Source organism: Rana temporaria, chromosome 1 (assembly GCF_905171775.1).
Source record: "Rana temporaria chromosome 1, aRanTem1.1, whole genome shotgun sequence".
Lineage (NCBI taxonomy): Eukaryota > Metazoa > Chordata > Amphibia > Anura > Ranidae > Rana > Rana temporaria.
The window spans coordinates 570,100,224-570,122,599 of record NC_053489.1 but is presented as its reverse complement, the minus strand read 5'-3'; the positions used below and the strand labels follow the sequence as shown (position 1 = coordinate 570,122,599).

The 22,376-nt window shown below is 44.7% G+C and overlaps 1 protein-coding gene and 1 long non-coding RNA gene across 3 annotated transcripts in view; one reads left to right on the top strand and one right to left on the bottom strand.

Annotated features, from left to right (window-relative positions):
* The window catches only part of ZDHHC2 (zinc finger DHHC-type palmitoyltransferase 2), a 205,346-nt gene that overhangs the window by 21,532 nt on the left and 161,438 nt on the right, over positions 1-22,376 (top strand). The window lies entirely within an intron of this gene.
* On the bottom strand, positions 3,851-16,770 carry LOC120922301. The gene is made up of 3 exons (XR_005745211.1): positions 16,673-16,770; positions 10,095-10,367; positions 3,851-4,012 (listed from the first exon to the last, which is right to left on the bottom strand). It is a non-coding gene; the product is annotated as an uncharacterized LOC120922301 (long non-coding RNA).

Here is a 22,376-nt window from a genome sequence, read left to right as displayed (position 1 = left end):
GAGAAATGCCTGAACAGCGATCAGTCATTTCCCCAAGTGAGGCCACCCCCCCTACAGTTAGAACACACCCAGGGAACATACTTAAAGAGGGGGTTCACCCTATAAAAAAAAAATTCTAGCATTAAATTAGGCATAGTAGCGCGAGCTACAGTACTGGTAAATCCTATAGTGAAGATTCAGACTCCCCGCGGGGAATGGGCGTTCCTATCCAGAGGGAAGATAATTGACGGCCGGCTCTGGCGCGTCACGCTTCTCCGGAAATAGCCGAAATAGGACTTGGCTCTTCACGGCGCCTGCGCCTAGTCTGTGCGCAGGCGCCGTATAGCGCCGTGAAGAGCCGAGACCTACTCCGGCTATCTTCGGGGAGCGTGACGTGCCATAGCCGGCCGTCAATCATCTTCCCTCTGGATAGGAACGCCCATTCCCCACGGGAAGTCGGAATCTTCACTATAGGATTAAACAGTGAGTACGGGGAAAAAAAATAAATACAGGCATACTGTAGCTCGCGCTACTATGCTTAATTTAATGCTAGAATGTTGGTAATGAGGGTGAACCACCGCTTTAACCCCTTCCTCGCCCCCTAGTGTTAACCCCTTTCCTGCCAGTGGCATTTTTATAGTAATCAATGCATTTTTATAGCACTGATCGCTATAAAAATGCCAATGGTCCCAAAAATGTGTCAGAAGTGTCCGCCATAATGTCGCAGTAACGAAAAAAATCGCTGATCGCCGCTATTACTAGTAAAAAAAAAATCATAATAAAAATGCCATAAAACTACCCCCTATTTTGTAAACGCTATAACTTTTGCGCAAACCAATCAATAAACGCTTATTGCGATTTTTTTTTACGAAAAATATGTAGAAGAATACGTATCGGCCTAAACTGAGGAAAAAAAATGTTTTTTTTTATATATTTTCGGGGATATTTATTATGGTAAAAAGTAAAAAATATTATTTTTTTTCAAAATTGTCGCTCTATTTTTGTTTATAGCGCAAAAACTAAAAACCACAGAGGTGATCAAATACCACCAAAAGAAAGCTCTATTTGTGTGAAAAAAAGGACGCCAATTTTGTTTGGGAGCCACATCGCACGACCGCGCAAGTGTCAGTTAAAGCGACGCAGTGCCGAATCGCAAAAAGTGCTTTGGTCTTTGACCAGCAATATGGTCTGGGGCTTAAGTGGTTAAAGTGGATGTAAACCCACTCTCATCCTTTCTAAACTACTGCCATAGTGCTGATCTATAAGGATATACATGCCTCCTGCATTTATCCTTACCTGTCACATGTCTCCCCTCTGTGTGTTATAAGAACTGAAAAACTGCAGATTCTGTGGGTGGGTCTGTTGTCTGGAGCTCAGTGGGTGGAGTTGTGATGTCAGTAGACTCCCCGCCCACCTCTACACTCCCATTGTCAACATGCATTTTCTCCTGTGTATTCCTTACACTAAATTCTGCTATGATCACTAACATCCAGTCAAAATCCAGAAAAGTAACCACATGACTTCAGAAAAGGAGTGGGGGTGGGAATTAAAAAAAAATGCCTGTCTCAGGGTAGTGCATGAGATATGTAAATGACCTGTCATTCACAGCAAGGGGGAAGAACAGACAAAAGTTTTCTCCTCTTTGTCCATTTATCTCACTGAAAAAAATAAAAGAGGATTGCTCAGAGCTGGATTAACTCTTTGTGGCAAGGAAATCTTATACTCTACATTGTGACAGAAAAAAAATGTGGGTTTACATCCACTTTAACAGATTATTATATAGTGTGCATACTCAGAGTTCTTGCAGTGGTGACTATATTGCAGATGGAGATGTTTTTGAAGATGAATGCTTGCACATAATTATATGTTTAACCTTGCTGGTGTGACTAATCCTCTCTTTGTCCTCAAAGTATTGGATTTTAGTCACAGATGTTCCATGATTCAGGGTTTTATGAAACATTGGGGCCATTTATATTCATGAACACTAAAGGTTTTGGATTCTTTGATTCCTTTTTTAGTATTCTGATACGCTTATATTATTATACATGTACTCACCAGGAAGTGTTTTAATGTAGCATATGGGAAAGTAAGGCAGAACATAGATGATGTGACTTTCTTTCCTGCAAACACAGGTTGTTATGTTTGATTCCCCTGTCAACATAGTCAGTGCTGATAGGGGAATCCCTCCCACTGAGCTTTTGTGTTCTCCTAGCAGGGGGGTATGGGGAGCTGTCCTTGCCGGAGGAACACAGTAATTATTGCTAGCGGCTATAGCCGACATGCTGGTTGTACCCAAGTCGATCGGTGGGTCAACTTGGGTACAATCAGTCTGACCAAAGATGGTTCAAACCATCTATGGCCAGCTTAAGTGTAATCTTCCCCCACCAGGAAAACACATTGGGCCATATCCACGAAGCAGTTACGCTGGCGTATCTATTGATACGCCGCGTAACTGCTAGGTTGCTCCGGCGTATCTTTTGTTTTGTATCCACAAAACAAGATACGCCTGAAGCTGGGCTAGATCCGACTGGCGTACGTCTTAGTACGCCGTCGGATCTAAGGTGCATATTTACGCTGGCCGCTAGGTGGCGCTTCCGTCGATTTCCGCATTGAGTATGCAAATTAGCTAGATACGCGAATCCACAAACGTGCGTCCGGCCGGCGCATTTTTTTACGTCGTTTTCGGCGTAAAGTTACCCCTGCTATATGAGGCGTACTCAATGTTAAGTATGGACGTTGTTTCCGCGTCGAACTTTGAAAATTTTACGTTGTTTGCGTAAGTCGTTCGCAAATAGGGCTTTGCGTAGAATTACGTTCACGTCGAAAGCATTGGCTTGTTGCTGGTTAATTTGGAGCATGCGCACTGGGATACCCCCACGGACGGCGCATGCGCCGTTAAAGAAAAACACATCATTTACGTCGGGTCAAGACGTATTAACATAAAACACGCCCCCATCTCATCCATTTGAATTGCGCGCCCTTACGCCGACAAAGTTACACTACGCCGCCGTAACTTACGGCGCAAATTCTTTCAGGATAAGGAAAATACGCTGTAAGTTACGGCGGCGTAGTGTATCAGAGGTACGCTACACCGGACGGAACAATGCGCCACGCTACGTGGATCTGGCCCATTAGCTCTTCTGGAGGGATGGGGGAATTGAGCGAAGTTCTTTTCTGCTATATGTGTTTGCAGGAAAGAAAATTGCTACATATATGGCCGACAATAGACAGTTCATATATCGGCTGGTTCAGCAGGGACTGGCCCAGATTAAGTCCATCTATGGGCAGGCTGATTGTACCCAAGTCACTCATTGATCAACTTAGGTACAACCAGTATATCGAACTTGGGTACAACCTGTATATCGAACTTAGGTACAACCAGTATATCGAACTTAGGTACAACCAGTATATCGAACTTGGGTACAACCTGTATATCGAACTTAGGTACAACCAGTATATCGGACTTAGGTACAACCTGTATGTCGGTGGCAATAGCCGCTAGTAATAATCACTGTGATCCCCCACACTGACTGTGTTTAGGGGGGAATCAAGCGTTTTTCTTATTCCATCATCTATTGCCTGTCTTAGTAACACTGACCTCCACACCAGTAGACTTTCTGTAGTAATAGTTTTCAGATGCAAAACTCCAAGACAAGATATGTGCTGGTCAGCAGATGAGCAGCATGGATAACCATAATTGCATAATAAACTACCCTCCACAAAGATTTCAGCAAGCCATTTCTTTTTGTTTTTAAAGTTCCCAAAGATGAGTACCAGGTGCATAGCACACCAAGAGCTCCCCTGTACATCATTTCTGTGTCATGTTGTGCTTGGAAGTGTGATGATGCTGGTTTGCTTTCCAGGCAAGTAGTACAGGAAAGTGCAAAGCTTCTTTATTACTGGCTATGATTTCGGTAAAAAGGTATTTAGAGTGCAAAATTGGCTTAATAGTCAGTAGTTGTTTGACTAAAGTTCCACTTAGGCTTTGTATAGATGTAATGTCCCCATGCTAAAACTTGCGTAGCAGAAATCCCTGAAATATAACAAAAAGGATGGAATTAGTGCCTATAGAGAGTGAATGGTATACCAAGCTTAACTGAAGTAACTATATAATAGATCTCCTGGGGTAAAAAAGAACAGCAAGTAAACAATAACAACTATGAGGCAAAGCTGTGATACTGAAAAAAGAAAAACACAGAAAGGCCACATGTATAATATGTTATAAAATAAGCTTATATTAAATAATATAAGCTATAATTTAGAGCTAATTTGACTTGATGTTTTGTATTAAAGGTGAGAATAAGCTTATGGTCTCTAGTGCCTTCAGGAGCATATTGTCCTCAGAGCCCCCTCATACTTGTGTCCTCAGAGCCCCTCATACTTGTGTCCTCAGAGCCCCTCATACTTGTGTCCTCAGAGTCCACTCACACCTGTGTCCTCAGAGCCCCTCATACCAGTGTCCTCAGAGCCCCCTTCACAACAGTGTCCTCACAGCCCCTCACACCTGTGTCCTCAGAGCCCCCCTCACACCAGTGTCCTCACAGCCCCTCACACCTGTGTCCTCAGAGCCCCCCTCACACCAGTGTCCTCACAGCCCCTCACACCTGTGTCCTCAGAGCCCCCCTCACACCAGTGTCCTCACAGCCCCTCACACCTGTGTCCTCAGAGCCCCCCTCACACCAGTGTCCTCACAGCCCCTCACACCTGTGTCCTCAGAGCCCCCCTCACACCAGTGTCCTCACAGCCCCTCACACCAGTGTCCTCAGAGCCCCCCTAACACCAGTGTCCTCACAGCCCCTCACACCTGTGTCCTCAGAGCCTCCCTCACACCAGTGTCCTCACACCAGTGTCCTCACAGCCAGTGGCGGAACTACCGCCATAGCGACCCACGCGGATGCTATGGGGCCCGCAGCCGAGTGGGGCCCGGCAGGGATGCTGATAGGCTATAGTGCTGAATTAAAAAAAAAAAATAAGTGTATTCTAAATCCCCCTCCCTGCTCAGTCACTCCCGCTAGCTTGGGGGGGGGGGGGTGTATTGTTCCTATTTCTCAGGCCCCTCCTCTCTGATTATGTGGTGTTGGGACTCGGGAGTAGAGGGACTTTTTTTTCAGTTTCGGGCGCATGTGCAGTGCATCCCGCGCCCGCTCTGCTGCTTACAGTCCCGGCCACCAGCCTGCTGCTGCCCATTTCCTTCCCTGGCGGAGTGATCTTGCTCCCCTTATCTAAGATTGCGAGTGAGAGGCTGTGAGGTGCGCGGAGGTGGCAGGCAGCTGACAAATTCCTGAAGCAGAGGGGAAGCTGGCAATCGTGGCTGCTTCAGCACAGGAGTGCTTGGAGGTGGGTTAGTGGCGACACAGAAGGGGGAGCATGTTTGTCTGCACCCCATGAAGGTCCCTATTCAGGCTTATTCCTTATTCAGCACTGAAGTATAGGGTGACACTGACAACTGTTTCTCAATTGTGCTCCTTCTGACACATAAGTCACAGACATCAGGACGCCAGTACAAATGACATACAGGCATAGGCGTGCGCATGGGGTGTGCCTGGGCACACCCTAATGCCCAGGCACATCCATCACACCCCAGGACATTTTTCTGCCAGCAGAATCTCTATTTCGGCACCTCTGGTTAATAACAATGGCTGAGCTGCTACTCTGCAATTGGGACCATCATTTCATTGGCTGTGTAACTCTTGTGAATGCAGCCCCTGATCGCGGATTGAGCAAGCAGGTGGCCGCATTTTCCGATGCTACTTCTATAGTTCCGGCTACAGCATCCCTTATAGCTGAATATCACTCCGCTGCCTGCTGTCAGGGATGTTGTAGCTGAAACTGTAGAAGTAGCATCAGCGCTGGATTAACCCCCTGATTTTGTCATGTCATCTGATCTTTCTAATCTCCAGCCAGCAGTCCTGCCAGCTCTTACCATGGGGCTTCCGCAGCCCACAAGTGTCCTTTCCTGACAAGAAAACCATCCCAGGATCGTCCCAGGCAGAGGCAGAGGATGTAACTTTTTCCTCCCTGCTCCGCCTCCGAGTGCCCCGCCTCCCGGCTTCATCCCTGCAGTGAGGTTCGAGTCTGCCAACAATGAGACCTGCCAGGACATGGGATTTAGGAGATGTCACTGGTAAGGAGAGAGGGGGGAACAGACTCTGGCAGTGTGTGTGTGCGGATGGCACTACAGCAGGCAGGGAGGGAGGGAGAGAGGATGTCCTCTCCTGCAGTGCAAGTCACACTGTATGTGTGTGGAGGACCAGGAAAACTGCTGAGAAATGGGAGTCCAGCCTACTATGCTGGGATTTGTAGTTCCATTGAGGGGAGGGCAATATACACACATAGAAAGTGTATCATAGACTAATGGGACTTGCAGCAAACTTTTAAAGTTTATTGTCTCTATATCTGTGGCACACATCTTGCACCATTATGTGTATTTGTCCAGCGTTGTGTTAGGAAAGCGAATGAATTTTCGCTTTCCTAACACTGAACCGCCTCTCAGTCAATCAGGTGCTCAGGTCTGTTACCTGTCACCTGATTGGCTGAAACGACAGGCGCTGTGATTGGATACCTATCAGGCATCCAATCATAGCAGAGGACAGGAGAAGACATCGAGGAGTGTGGAGGACACCTCTGCCCCACGAGACAAGGTAAGTGCTGGGTGGGGGATGCAGACTGGCAGCATTTGATGGACACAGTAGTGGCAATTGATGGGTACAGTGGCTGTGTTTGATGGGCACAGTGGCGCCAATTGATGGGCAAAGTGGCTACGCTTGATGGCACTGTGACGGCAATTGATGGGCACAGTAGCTGTGTTTGATGGGCACAGTGGCTGCATTTGATGGCACCGTGATGACAATTGATGGGCACAGTAGCTGCGTTTGATGGGCACAGTGGCTTCAATTTGATGGGTTTTCTTTTCAGTTTGTTCGCGACCCCCAAAAATTTTGAGCACCAGCCGTCACTGCCCCCTTCTAGAAATACTTATTGTCTGGTTTAAAGGGGAACTCTGCAGACTCTGGGGTAAAAGGGAACTCTGATGTAAGTGGGATCTCAGTGGACTCTGTGGTAACCAGAGACCCCCTCACATCAGAGCCCCCCCCCCCCCCTTTACATCACAGTCTGAAGAGCTCCCTTTTGTGTCAGAGCCCCCCTTACAGTGTATATAAAGGGGGAATTTGATGAAAGAGGGGAAATCCTGATATAAGAGGAAATGCTGGGGACTCTAGTGACCTAAGACCCCCTTATATGACAGTTCCCCTTTGCACCACAGTCCACAGCATTCTTTACATCAGGTTTCCCAGTCTAAAGGGGAACTCTGGGGACTCTGATGTAACACTATTGATTCTGGTGTAAGGAGGAATGCTGTGGACTCTGATGTAATGGAGGACTCAGATTTGAGGGGGGAACTGTGACATATGTAGCGATACGCAAACAAATCGCTCTTCATAGAGCATTTTAGAGGTGGCAAGGAGGTGTTGTATCGCCTCCACACCACCTGCTTTAACCCCCTGAACTCCACACTGCACACAGTTGCGGGGAGCTTGCAAAGTGCCGGCATTCACTTGACTGGGTCAAAGTCAACGGGTGCTACACCTGCTGAAAGCAAAAAGGGGTATAATTGCAGCTGCTGCATTTGCCTCTACAGCTAAAAGGTGGTAGCGGTTGAGGGGTGGTAAAAGAATGGCTCAGCATATACATACATATATATGTGTGTGTATATATATATATATATATATATATGTGTGTGTGTATGTGTATATATATATATATATACACACACACACACACGTGTTTGAGCTTTGGGGTGCACACCCTAATGCAATAGGCTACGCACGCCTATGCATACAGGTGACGCTGGAGTGAGTGTATGTAGACAGAAATGTGACTGAATAAGCATGGAGGAGATCAGAAGCACCAAGATTTAACAAAGGATGAAAATGGAAAATATATAGCAATTGCTAATGCTATATCCAATGATAAAAAATAATCAAATACAAGAAATGATGGAAGCACCAACCCACTGCCAAATTGCTGGTTTATATGAGAAATAGACACTTTCTGTCACTAATAGCATTTAAAGCGGGGGTTCACCCTATAAAAAATTTCTAACACTACATCCAGCCCAGTTCTGCAAATAAAATTACACTGACCTTTTTTTTTTCGTAGTGTTAGAAATTTTTTATAGGGTGAACCCCCGCTTTAAGCAATTCCGACTTTACAACTGCCACTTCTCAGCGCTGATGAAGAGAGACTACTGCAGTCCCCGAAATGCGTTTGCTTTCCTTCATTGACTGCTGAGTCTAATAAAGACCGTTCTGGACACTTACTAGTGGGCTGGCACGTCTGTCATTTCTAATCTTTGAAGATTTATAAAAGGACCACCTGTAGGGCCACTGTATGGATGCAGAGCTGCCTGCTAAACCCTCAAACTAAACCTACGAACAAATACTAAGATCCAGCTTCACTAACGCTGCTTCTACACCTAATAAAACGTCATTCAGCTGTAAAAGTATAGAAATTGTTTCATTTCCCCAATTCTTGCCTAACAAGCTTGTCTTAAGCTGGCCATACATTATACAACTTTCTTGATCAATTTCCTTTAGATTTACCTTCAACTATGTAGTGCAAGGGTCTATTTGGTTGCATACAAATTGAGAGTCTTTGATAAGATTATTATATAGTTTTGGTAAATCTTAAGGAATATTGTACAAGGAAATTGTATAATGTATGGCCAGCCTTAACCTATAAAGTGATACTGTTTTATACTGTGGCAGGTTAGCTCCCCTGAACGAATCACCATAGCTTTACGTCGGGCCGCTTTAAGTGCCGTGGCACAACCGCTGGAGCCAATGCTCGTGGCTGCCGGGCCACCTGCGATGCTCGCTGGCCACCCGTGACTGCTCCTGACAGAGACAGAATGGAGATCTGTCAATATAAATAGAGAGATCTCCGTTCTGTCAGGGGAGAATAGACAGATCTCCTGTTTTTACTGTTGAGGAACTCCTCCTTCAGGCAGTCCCAGCCCCCCACAGTTAGAAACACTCCCTAGGCAAAACAGTTAACCCCTTGATTGCCCCCTAGTGTTGACCCCTTCCTTGCCTGTGACATTTATACAATAATCGGTGGTTCCAAAAAAGTGTCCAATCTGTCTGACGCAATGTCGCAGTCCCGCTAAAAATCACAGATCACCGAATTACTAGTAAGAAAAAAAAATTATGAAAAAAATGCCATAAATCTATTCCCTATGCTAAAACCTTTGTGCAAACCAATCAATATACGCTTATTGCAATTGAGGAAGAAATTCGATTTTTTGTGAGGATATTTATTATAGCAAAAAGTAAAAAATATTGCTTGTTTTTTCAAAATTTACGCTTTTTTTTAGGTTTACTGCGCAAAAAATAAAAACGGCAGAGGTGATCAAATACCACCAAAAGAAATCTCTATTTGTGGGAAAAAAAGGACATTTTGTTTGGGTACAATGTCACCACCACGCAATTGTCAGTGCCGTATCGCAAAAAATGGCCTGGTCATGAAGGGGGCAAATAACCAATATGGTTATTGAAATTTTTGTTTTGCTGTTCAAAATTAATATAAGCTGTTGCTTGGGTACTGTGCCACATGAGTGTAGTAATGTGTTGTTCAATGGCATTATTTCATTTTTTTTTGGAGGGGGGGGGGGGGGGGGGCCCATACAACATTTTGCTATGGGGCCCTGTGATTTCTAGTTACGCCCCTGCTCACAGCCCCTCACACCTGTGTCCTCAGAGCCCCCCTCACACCAGTGTCCTCACAGCCCCTCACACCAGTGTCCTCAGAGCCCCCCTAACACCAGTGTCCTCACAGCCCCTCACACCTGTGTCCTCAGAGCCTCCCTCACACCAGTGTCCTCACAGCCCCTCACACCTGTGTCCTCAGAGCCCTCCTCACACCAGTGATCTCACAGCCCCTCACACCAGTGACATCTATATTGATTAATATCCATTTTACGAACAATAGAAACACTTTCTAATTATAAATCAATCCTCAGTCTATGCAGCAACTAGACTTAATGTGGTTCTAAAGGCTTAAGACATTTTACCCTTCTGTGCTGCAGGATCCCCCCAGCCTTTCTGTATTCTTACCTGAGCGTGGTCTCAATCCAGCATTGTGCATGAGAGCAGCGTCGCTCTCCGCTTTCTTACTTCTCACAGGGCAGATTGATGGGAGTGAGAGCCATTGCTCCTGCTGCTGTCAATCAAATTCTGTGACAATGGAGCGGGTGGCAGTGCCGCGCCGCGCTGTCTGTGTCTACAGACGCAGGCAGCATGGCTTGGAATCGACCCACAAGTGTGCTACAATAGAAAGCAGCTTCTTTTGGTGGCACACCAAGAAGAGGAGGAGCGTCGACAGGGGACCTGATAAAAGGAGGATCAGAGAAGGTAACATGTTATTTAAAAAAAAAAAAGTTTATAATCAGTTAAATCTTCCACTGAAACAATATATATAATAAACAATGAGGAACTTCACACAGAAACCCGTAGTTAAAGAGTCCGGAGTATGCCATCAACCAGCTAATAAAAATGGCACTTATTGGAAAAGTTTGATCCCCCAACCTCCCCTAAACACATAGACATGATTTCATTATAAACTTAGAAAAACTATTCTAAAAAACAGTGGTTTCAGCATGGTTTGTAAACCATTGGATAAGCTTCGGGCAGCTGTTGATAATGGTGCACCTTCTTGCTTCCCTTGCCTCCCTGTTGGCCTCAATGTACTCTGTAACCAATAATGTGGGTGACATAGGCAGGAGGGGCTGTAGTGCTGTCTCTAGCTTATGAGGTAAACTTGACACTAAACCACAAAGTAAGTGTGCCCACAGACACCTTGTATCAGATAGGCAGTATTCACCTGGGGATGCAACAACCACAGCTTTATTTAAAACCATGTGTTGTTTACAAATTTGGAGTGCTGGCTGTAGCTTTAAACAAGTGTTTTTTAAGCTTCGGGTCTGTATGTATTGTCTCCTAAGGCCCCATTCACACCTAAGCGACAAAACGCCCGACGCGGGACGCTTCTGTCGCTTGAGGGGAGAATTCCCATTGCCGTCTATGGAGATGGTTCACATCTCATAGACGCGCAACGCCTGTCGCCTGAAAAAAAGTCCCGGACCCTTTTTTTCACGCGACAGGCGCGTTTTCCCATAGACAGCAATGGGAATACTTTAGAAAAAAAAAAAAAGATACATTTGTAATCGCGGCAAATCTGCCGCTACACGCGTACGCGGCTGTCGCTTAGGTGTGAATGCAGCCTTAAGCTGACCATACATGGCCAATAGATGGAATTCCTATGAACGGGAATGGGCATACGTGGATCGAAAAATTTGTCCGGTTCCTGCTGGAGGTTCTTAGGAGCTACTGCATCACTTCTCAGTTGGATCATAGAGAATAGGAGAGGGGAAACAATTAGTTTCCCATCAATATGGGAAGGAGACGGAATGACAAGTTAGTTAGTAAAGTTAGTAAATTAAAAAAAAAATATATATAGAGAATTAGGATTGGTTACCTACTGAGGCACGAACAAGTTGACAGTTGGTGATGAGAGGCTATAAATAAGAGTGAAGCCTCGTACACACGGCCGAGGAACTCGACGTGCCAAACACATCGAGTTCCTCGGCCAGTTCAGCCCTGAAGCAGCCGAGGAGCTCGGCGGGACGAGAGCTCCCATAGAACAACGAGGAAATAGAGAACATGTTCTCTATTTCCTCGCCGAGCTCCTCGTCGGCTTCCTCGGCCGAAAGTGTACACACGACCAGTTTCCTCGGCAGAATTCAGCCAGAAACTCGGTCGGAAGCTGAATTCTGCCGAGGAAACTGGTCGTGTGTACGGGGCCTGACTGACAACAGTTTCTTCAGTGAGCGGCGGTGACAGAGTGAAGACACGTCCCCTCGTTCGGTGCGATGGAATTCTTGCTGCGTCAGTTGATGGATCGGGCCGCGGCGCCTGGCGGGGACGAATGGATCCAACGCTGCCTGTCGTTATCACCGCCGTTTTCGTCTGATCAGGAAGCGAGATCTGAGGTGTTGCCTTCTTCCATGTCCCTTCCTGCCCATGTCCCGCCCTCGGTGTCCGGTATAATTCCTTCCCCTATAGACTCCTGTATTGGACGGAATGCTCCGCCTCGTTCGGGGGCGGATGTAACTGCGTCACATGACGCGTGTGACGCGGCGGAGGAAGCACCGGTTTTGAATGTTGACAGCGCTGTCAGAAGAGGAAGGGGGCCGAGTAAAAGGATGCAGAAAACCCGGCACTGCTACTCTCCGTCGCCGCCGGCTGCTAGCAAGAAGACTAAGAAGGCCTCTTCTCAGAAAGCTGCATCACGATCCACAGCTCCAGTCCAAGGGACTCTGAGTGAGGCTGTTTGTCGTGTTGTGACTGATCGTATTAGCTTGAATCAATCCTATAAATAGCGTGGGAGGTGAGTCACAGACTGCTTCTACTTTATCTGATCTGATTTCCAGTTTTTCTTGTATGACAGGACAATTACAAAGGTTGTTTAATTGTAATGCTTTGTCAGGGATTGCTATGGCGCCTGCAGGGACGAGTCAAGTTTTCACTCAGTCTACTACTGATAATGCGGTAATCATAAATCCGCGCTTGGCTGAAAACGAGCAGCCTACTGTCCCTGAAGTTTGTTTGAGGGAAGCGATGGCTTGCGAGATGTCCCCTTTGGGATTTCATTTGTCATCTGCTGTAAAGTCCAAAATATGGAAAGGGGAATTTGTAGACTTGTTGTCCCTCCTGCCAGCAGCTGACGACAGGTCCCTGAAGAGGGAGCCGGACAAAACGTTAAATAAAGCTGTGCCTCGCTCTTTTAATAATTGACTCCAGGCATTTTGTATATATGCTGGAGTCATGGGTGAGAAGCATCCGGTTATTTCTTCGAAAATGTTCCATCATGTAGAAATAATTTTGGAAGCCTATAAAAATTTCCCAGGTTTATCATGGTTTTACTACGATGAATCGTTCAGGCAGAAATTGGCGGTGCACGGTAATTTGCAGTGGGGTACCAAGGATGTCGGGTTGTGGCTCAATTTGCTGCTGCCTCAGAAACCTGTGGTTCGGTCCCCTTCTGTTCAAGCAGGGCCTTTTCGCAAAGGTCTCTGCTTTAGTTTTAATGAGGGCCAATGTAAATGGCCTCAGACGTGCCGTTTCAGGCACGAATGTGCTAATTGTTCTGGCGTGCACCCTGCTTCTAGGTGTTTTAAGAAAATGCAGCCGAACGTGCAACCCCCCCCCCAGGGACATTTTTCGTAAAGGCGGTAACTCCAGTGAAGCTGGCAGAAATGTTGCCGTACCTCCAAATGTGGCCTCAGCGCCAGGATGCGGTCCTGCTAATTGAGGGGTTTCAGTCCGTTTTTTTGCTGCCATCGTTCTCTGGGGAGGGGTGTACGATGGTCAATAATTTGCCATCGGTTAGCAGGTTTAGAAGTGTTGTTAGGAGTAAGATTGAAAAAGAAATTGCGGCTAGTAGAGTGTTGGGCCCTTTTTCTTCTCCCCTGTTTGATAATTTTAGGGTCTTCCCGTTGGGTATTATCCCTAAGAAAGACGGTAGAAGTTTCCGGCTGATACATCATCTGTCGTTTCCGGATGGCGGGTCATTAAATGACGATATTGACCCGGGTGTTTGTTCAGTGTCTTACAGTACGTTTGATGACGCTATCAGTTTGATCCGTTCGGTTGGTGGTTCTGCTTTTTTGGCCAAGGCTGATATTAAGGCGGCGTTTCGGCTGTTACCCATCAATCCATCTGCTTTTAATTCTCTCGGATTTTGCTTTGATGGTAGATTTTATTTCGATCGTTGTCTGCCGATGGGTTGTTCCGTGTCATGCTGTTATTTCGAAGTTTTTTCTTCCTTTTTGGAATGGTCGGTTTCCATTGTATCGGGTTCGGTTACGTTGGCGCACTATCTTGACGACTTTCTTTTCATAGGTGCGTCTTCGGCGGAATGTTTTTTTTTTTTTACATCATTCAGAGTACTTTGTAGAAAATTTGGTGTGCCTCTGGCTGAAGAGAAATCTGTCTGGCCTACTACTTCGCTGGAGTAACTGGGTATCACTATAGATACTCAGAAGATGGAGTTCCGCTTGCCTCGTGAAAAAATTGATCGTATGCGGTTTTTAATTTCGATGGTTTTAGGTAGGCCTAAAGTTACGTTGCGTACGTTGCAAAAACTGTTAGGTCTATTGGCTTTCGCGACTAGGGTGATTGCTGTTGGGAGGGTTTTTTCCAAACGTTTGTATAGGGCTTTAGCAGGAGTGAAAGACCCTCGGCATTATATAAGGATTTCATCGGATTTGAGAGAAGATTTAAAGGTTTGGGATTGTTTCCTGGCGTCTTTTAATGGTTGCTGTTTTTGGCAAGCCCCGTTCTGTGAGGCGTCTGCGCTCTCCCTTTTTACGGATGCTTCGGGGTCTGTCGGTTACGGCGCCTTTTGGGATGGGCACTGGTCGGCTTCTGAATGGCCGGGGGATTGGGTGGAGAGAGGTTTGACGGCTAATATTGTGTTTTTGGAGATCTTTCCGATTCTGGTTGCGTTGGAATTGTGGGGGGATTATTTTAGGAACTCCAGGTTGCTTTTTCATTCTGACAATAAGGGTGTAGTGTTTGCAATAAATTGTTCGTCTTCTAAATCTCACCCTGTGATTGCTGTATTACGTCAAATTGTGTTTCGATGTCTTCTTTTGAATATTTGGGTTAAGGCTAAGTATGTTCCGGGTCATGTTAACCATATTGCTGATGCGTTGTCCCGGTCCCAACAGGAGCGTTTCAGGACTTTGGTGCCGGATGCGGATCTTCAAGGTGCTCAGTGCCCGCCTCATCTTTGGTCCATGAAGAAGGTTCAAGAGGCTGTTAGTAACTCCTTAGCCCCTTCCACGTGGGCGAATTACAATGCCGCGTGGAATAGTTGGGTTTGTTTTTTGTTCTCTACAGGGCATCTTCCGGAGGCATATGATGAGAGGTTGGTCCTGGCATTTCTGGATAAGTTGATGTGTTCAGGCTATTCGTATTCTCATGTGGTCAAAATTCTGGCCGGTATTTCCTTTTTTGTTAAGTGGCGTGATCTACCTGCGTGTAGTAGTTTTTTTTCGGTGAAACAGGTGCTGAAGGGGTATCGAAAGAGTACGTTTGTAGCCGATACACGTGTTCCGGTTACAGTGGAGCTGTTGAGGGCCTTGATTTCGGTGACGAACGTGGTTTGTTCCTCTGTTTATGAGGCTGGGCTTTTTAAGGCGTCCTTCAGTGTTTGTTTTTTTGGTGCTTTTAGAATTTCAAACTGTTGCCTAGATCAGCTGATACGGGTGCTGGTCTTCGCTTTTCGGATGTGGAGTTATGCAGTAATAGTATTCGTATGCTGGTGAGATGTAGTAAGACTGATCAGTTGGGGGAAGGTAGGATGTTAGTAATCTCAGCAGTTTGCGATGATACCATTTGTGCGTGTACATTTTTGGCTGTTTATTGTTCAGTTTGTCCTGCTGTTGGGTCTAATTTGTTTATTCATGTAAATGGACTTCCGCTTACCCAGTTTCAATTTTCAGCTGTGTTGCATAAATGTTTGGTCAAGCTTAACCTCGGCCATTTGCGAGTTACTAGTCACTCTTTCCGGATCGGTGCGGCTACTGAAGCTTCTAAGCTTGGTCTGTCTAATGCTGCGATCCAGGAGCTGGGTGGGTGGAAGTCCAACTGTTTTAAGTCATATGTTAGACCTGATATGTGTTTTTTCTAAATATGTCGCAACTATTTGTTTCTAATATGTTGCAGGTGCTCCTTGCCAAGCTGCTTGGATTTTGGGCCATTCATACATATTTTAGGCTCAACATCGTGCTTCGGTACGTTCATATGGTAGTAATTTGGGTTTAGATAGGGACCAGTTTTTTGTTTGCTGGTTTGGTGATCATTTTTCATTTAGGTGGAAACGATTTGGGTCGTTATAGGACTTTGGATTTAGTTACCAGGATTAAGTACGATTTGTACCAGTTACATTTGGTACTCCCGGGTACAGTCCTTGTTTTCTCCGAAATTATTACTAGATTATCCTGGTTTTTATCTCCTGAACTACTGTTCATGGAGAAGGTTAGGAAGAAAGTTAATCGGGCGGTGGCGAAATTTATGCCAACGGTGGGAGGTCTTTCATTTCGGCATGTAGATATGGAGGGTGGCCTTCCGGGTTTTTATCGCCCTGACAACATTCACTTGTCGGATGTGGCCTTGGATCTGTTCAATTTAGATTTGCAGACATGTGTTGAGTTGGCCGTAGCCGGGGTGGGGGTGCCGGGCCTTAGCTTAGGCCTGGCATGTGGGGATGTTCTTGTAAGGTGTCTAGAGGTTAGTCCGAGCTTTTAAGGCTGGACTAAATTAATATAGTGATTGTTATGCAAGTACGGTAAAGTAGTGTTTGATAGTAAAGTAATTATACAAATTTTATACCAACAATTTTGAGCTACGGCCACTTACTTCCATAATATATAAATTTATTTAATAAAACATTTTATTAATCTTTAAAAAACTTGTCTCCTTGTTATTTCAGTATTCGTTCCCATAGGAGAGGGGAAACAATTAGTTTCCCATCAATATGGGAAGGAGACGGAATGACAAGTTAGTTAGTAAAGTTAGTAAATTTAAAAAAAAAAAAAATATATAGAGAATTAGGATTGGTTACCTACCGAGGCACGAACAAGTTGACAGTTGGTGATGAGAGGCTATAAATAAGAGTGACCGACAACAGTTTCTTCAGTGAGCGGCGGTGACAGAGTGAAGACACGCCCTCCCTCCCTCCCTTGTCGTGGCTCTGATTGTGTGGTGGTTAAATCCCCTCTTGTGAGGGGGATGTTCTTGTAAGGTGTCTAGAGGTTAGTCCGAGCTTTTACGGCTGGACTAAATTAATATAGTGATTGTTATGCAAGTACGGTAAAGTAGTGTTTGATAGTAAAGTAATTATACAAATTTTATACCAACAATTTTGAGCTATGGCCACTTACTTCCATAATATATAAATTTATTTAATAAAACATTTTATTAATCTTTAAAAAACTTGTCTCCTTGTTATTTCAGTATTCGTTCCCATAGAGAAAGCTGTTTACCTCCATCTTTTTAAATGTGCTCCGGAAGTTAGATAACCATTAGTGGTATTCAAAGCAATGCTACATTAGCATAAAATGGTAGGTATTATTTATTAAAACCAGTAAATGCAAAGAGCATCAGTTAGCATAATAGCACATCATCATGTTGTTATCCCAAGTGTGCCCCATGTGTTTCTTTATTAGCTGATTTTATAAGGGAGCCCTGTATAGGTTGTATTTTTTTTGTTGGTGAAAAGTCAGGGTGTAGCAATTATGTCTCAGTAACTGGCAAAAATGCATAGTAAATTGGAATGAAGCTTGTCTATAGTGCCTCAACCTGCCAGTTTATTATACCAAACATTATACAGTTCATATATAAAATACAATTCCATTACGTTTAGGCTGAAGGAGGATTCCAAGTAAAAGGAAATGCAAGTTACTATAAAAATGCAATCCAATCCACGCACGCCCATCCATATACATAATGTTCATTTAAGCCATCATACTGATGCCATCAACACAAGCGCAATGCCCGTCAACAAAGGCCCTGATGCAGCGTACACACGACCGTTTTTTATGACGCGAAAAATCCAATTTTTTTAATTGGTCATTAACCCCTTTACGCCCGCCGCACGACTATTTACGTCCGCACAATGGCACGGACAGGCAGAAGGACGTATATATACGTCCTTGCCTTTCCGCGGGTCGGGGGTCCGATCGTGCGGCGTGCGTGCGGCGGGCGGATTCCCTCGGGGAGCGATCCGGGACGACGGCGCAGTTATTCGTTTATAGCTGTTCCGTCGCGATCGCTCCCCGGAGCTGAAGAACGGGGAGAGCCGTATGTAAACACGGCTTCCCCGTGCTTCACTGTGGCGGCGCATCGATCGTGTCATCCCCTTTATAGGGGAGACACAATCGATGACGTCAGACCTACAGACACACCCCCCTACTGTTGTAAACACACACTAGGTGAAGCCTAACACGTTCAGCGCCCCCTGTGGTTAACTCCCAAACTGCAACTGTCATTTTCACAATAAAGAATGCAATTTAAATGCATTTTTTGCTGTGAAAATGACAATGGTCCCAAAAATGTGTCAAAATTGTCCGAAGTGTCCGCCATAATGTCGCAGTCACGAAAAAAATTGCTGATCGCCGCCATTAGTAGTAAAAATATCCCCTATTTTGTAAACGCTATAAATTTTGCGCAAACCAATCGATAAACGCTTATTGCGATTTTTTTTTTTTACCAAAAATAGGTAGAAGAATACGTATCGGCCTAAACTGAGGAAAAAAATAAATTTTATATATGTTTTTGGGGGATATTTATTACATCAAAAAGTAAAAAATATTGCATTTTTTTCAAAATTGTCGCTCTATTTTTGTTTATAGCGCAAAAAATAAAAAACGCAGGTGATCAAATACCACCAAAAGAAAGCTCTATTTGTGGGGGAAAAAAGGACGTCAATTTTGTTTGGGAGCCACGTCGCACGAGCGTGCAATTGTCTGTTAAAGCGACGCAGTGCCGAATTGTAAAACCGCCTTTGGGCATTTAGCAGCATATTGGTCCGGGGTTTAAGTGGTTAAAAACTATTGTGTGTAGGCTCCAGAGCATTTTTCTCGACGAGAAAAATGGGCATTAAAAATTTAGAACCTGCTCTATTTTTTCTCGTCGTTTTTCACGTTGTCGTTTTTCTCGTCGTGAAAAACGGTCGTCTGTAGGCTTTAATGACGGGGGGAAAAACGTGCATGCTCAGAAGCAAGTTATGAGAAAGGAAATTTGCATAATCAGCCCAAAGGGTGGTGCCATTCGATTGGAACTTCCCCTTTATAGTGCTGTTGTATGTGTTGTACGTCACTGCGCTTTGCTCGAGCATTTTTTATCACGATCGTGTGTATGCAAGGCAGGCTTGACAGGAATCACGTAGAGAAAAACATCGTTTTTTTCCATGACATGAAACACGGTCGTGTGTACGCGGCATTAGAGAAAGACAAGTCCTGATTGGTTGTCTTGTTTTGCCTTTGCTCTAGGCCACGGGTCTCCAAGATGACCCTTTGCCTTGGGGCACTATTCCTTCTATTGATACCAATGACGGGACATATTCTTCCCAACGATGGGGCCCTGTTCCTCCAACTGATACCAACGATGGGGCACTATTCTTTCCACTGTCACCAATGATGGGGAACTATTTCTCCCACTGACATCAATGACGGGGCACTATTCCTCCCACTGACGCCAATGACAGGGTACTTTTCCTCCCATTGACACCAATGACAGAGCACTATTCCTCCCAGTGACACCAATGATGGTGCGCTATTATTCCCAGTGACCCCAATGACGATGCACTATTCCTCTCAGTGACACCAATAATGGTACACTATTCCTCTCAGTAACTTCAATGACAATGCACTATTCCTCTCAGTGACCTCAATGATGGTACACTATTCCCCCAGTGACCCCAATGACGATGCACTATTCCTCCCAGTGACACTAATGACGATGCACTATTCCTTCTGGTGAAACCAATGATGGTGCACTATTCCCCCCCCACTGACACCAATAATGGGGGAATATTCCTTCCATTGACACCAATAATGGGGGACTATTTCTTCTACTGACACCAATGATGTGGCACTAATCCTTAACCTAATAATATAGATGGGGAATTTTTCACCCCCCCTGATTACCGGGACACTTTCTACTCCCACCCTACTCCCACAATCTGCATTGCACTTACAGCAATGGGCGCCAGCTCCAAGACCACGCCCCTCTAAAGACGTACAATAGCAGTTCAACATTTTTGACCAATGCATACTTACCTATACATTGCGGCTACTGTCATTCAATCATAATACATAGCTTTTTCTTTCTCTTTTTATTTTTATTTTTATTTTTGTTCATGGTCCCAATCATTTTGGATTTATTTACCATTCATTTTTAGATACCCCAACTAGTTATACATTGCCCGACAGTGTATAGTGGATGTGGTTGTGACCTGTAGCACCAGACTCCACCCCACAAGGTGGATGGTCTGATTACGAATTGCATCTTGGACGCTGTTGAGCATTTTTCAAACCTATTAAGCACCGTTTATCGGTGAGTATCATAGTCATAGATACATGCATTTCTAGTTGCTCAGAGGCCTTTATATTTTTATGGATGCCTTATATGTAATAATATTGTTTGTATCTTTGTATATATGTACACCTAATGACAACACCATATTGTCTTTTAATACCTAGAAGCTCCCGAAGAAGCGACGACATCGCGAAACATGTCGAGCTGAACCCCATTTTAATCAGAACTCATCCTGTACCATCTTTCGAAGTTACAACGCCACCCAGCGCCTCTAGTGTATTTTATACATCCAGCCCTGTGGCTAATAGCGGTGTCTTCAGAAAGTTTTAGGATTTGAGCTCTTTTGTGTATTCTATTTGTCTGCTTTTCCCTTTTTTCTTTTCATATAGAGCAATTGTTATGTATCTCTGTAGTTTTGTATTTACTAAATTAAAATATTTATAATTTTAACATTTGGTGCCTGCAAAGTCCAATCTCTCTTAGTCCAAGACTTATTGTCTTTTTCTACATACCTGTACAATAGCAGGAAACGCGTCGGGGCAGGACTACAAATTGACATTATGGCATCACCTCCGGTCTCAGAGCTGGCAGCCATTGCTGTAATTGTGTTAAGTTAACCAGTGCATTTTGCAGTTTGCTGCTCTTTTTATGCTTTTAATTGAGATTTTTTTTTAAATAAATACTATACTATATATGGTCCTTTGGTGTGACGAGTGCTTCTCCCCTGTACAGCTATATATGGTGAGAAAGGCAGCCCTTATTGGTGAACATTGGTAACACTTGATGCCCTCAGAGTTGTGGTGGAGCTGGATGTCCAGAGGAGCGTGATCACTTTAAGTGTTAAATGTGTGAAGCTGCTTCCTAGCAGCCTTGGAGTTGGTACGTGCATAGGAGTGCTTGGCTACCACCATGGTGAATAGGATCCTTCTTTTTGGTGGCAGATTCTTTTGTGGTGGAAACAGACACAATATATGAACTTTTATTCTTTACACAAGACTTTACTTCACATTGTGGAATATCTTTGGTCCATTTCACTTTAAACCTTCATTATTATTATTAATTTTTTTTAGATTAATTTGTTATAGTTGGCATGTTTTCTTTCTTTTTTTTTATATTCTTCAAGGTGGTGCACTATTTTAAATAAAATATAATATGAGTTTGTTACTTATTCCTATGTATGGAGACTTTTGGGACACCCAGCAGTGGTGGCTGGTCGGCTGGTGACACCCCACCCCGCTGTCAGTTTGGCCACCTGCACCCCCCAGGGGGTCTCATGGTCGGTTGGTCATCCAGCCCTGCACTTACCCCATCTAGGTTGTGGGCAGCACTCCTATGGGTTGCGGGCAGCGTCTTCTATCGTGTCTCCTTCCCACTGCATCACATGCTTCCGCCGTGCATCTCCTTCCTCCTCCTAGGCATCCAATAGGATAGCCCATCCTTTCAGCCAATTAGGTGATGGATCTCATTGGGGACCCACTTCCTGATTGGCCGGGAGGAAAATTCACTATTGTCACACAACCCCCCGAGTCCACCCTTTTTTGAAGCCTATTAGAGCCTCTGGCTCTAATCATATGTTTAAAAAAAACAGGACGAAAAGCCCCAGGACGAAGTCAATTGTGACGAAACGGCGTAGGGTAGCGGCGTGCTGACGTCATCACCATATACAGTGTCCTGGAGTGAACGGGCTGTGTTAGCCGGCCGGCTACAAACTTTCAAATGCAAATTTGTATCTACTTTTTGTAAGTGCGATTTTAAATATTTTTATTAAATTGTTTTACTGGATTACGCTATGTCAGCCTTCTTTCCTTCCTCATCTTGGCTATAATCATTAATTGATCATCTGTGAGCTGTGGGAGATTTACCGGATACTGGTCAAAGGACATCCTGCTGCATAGACCCCCAGGCTGGGTAGAAAGCCACACGCCAACAGAAGATCTCTGGTTGGGATCTTCCCTTTCGGTAAGAGGCAGTCTGTCTGGAAGGTGGAGGATTTTCTTTCTATCTCATCACTGTTCTATGGTTTCCTTTCGTTTGATGTCACCAATATATGTGAAGGAGAGCAGTGTATTTTCAGACACTTAACCATCATCCGATACGTCCATTTTTTGAAGATAGAACATTTTTTTTTACTTTAATTTTCATTATATTTTTTTCACTGGGACTTATTGGAATATGTTGCGGATGGGGTAACCTATTCGTTATAGTGTTTCTCAACCTATCTATAGCACAATT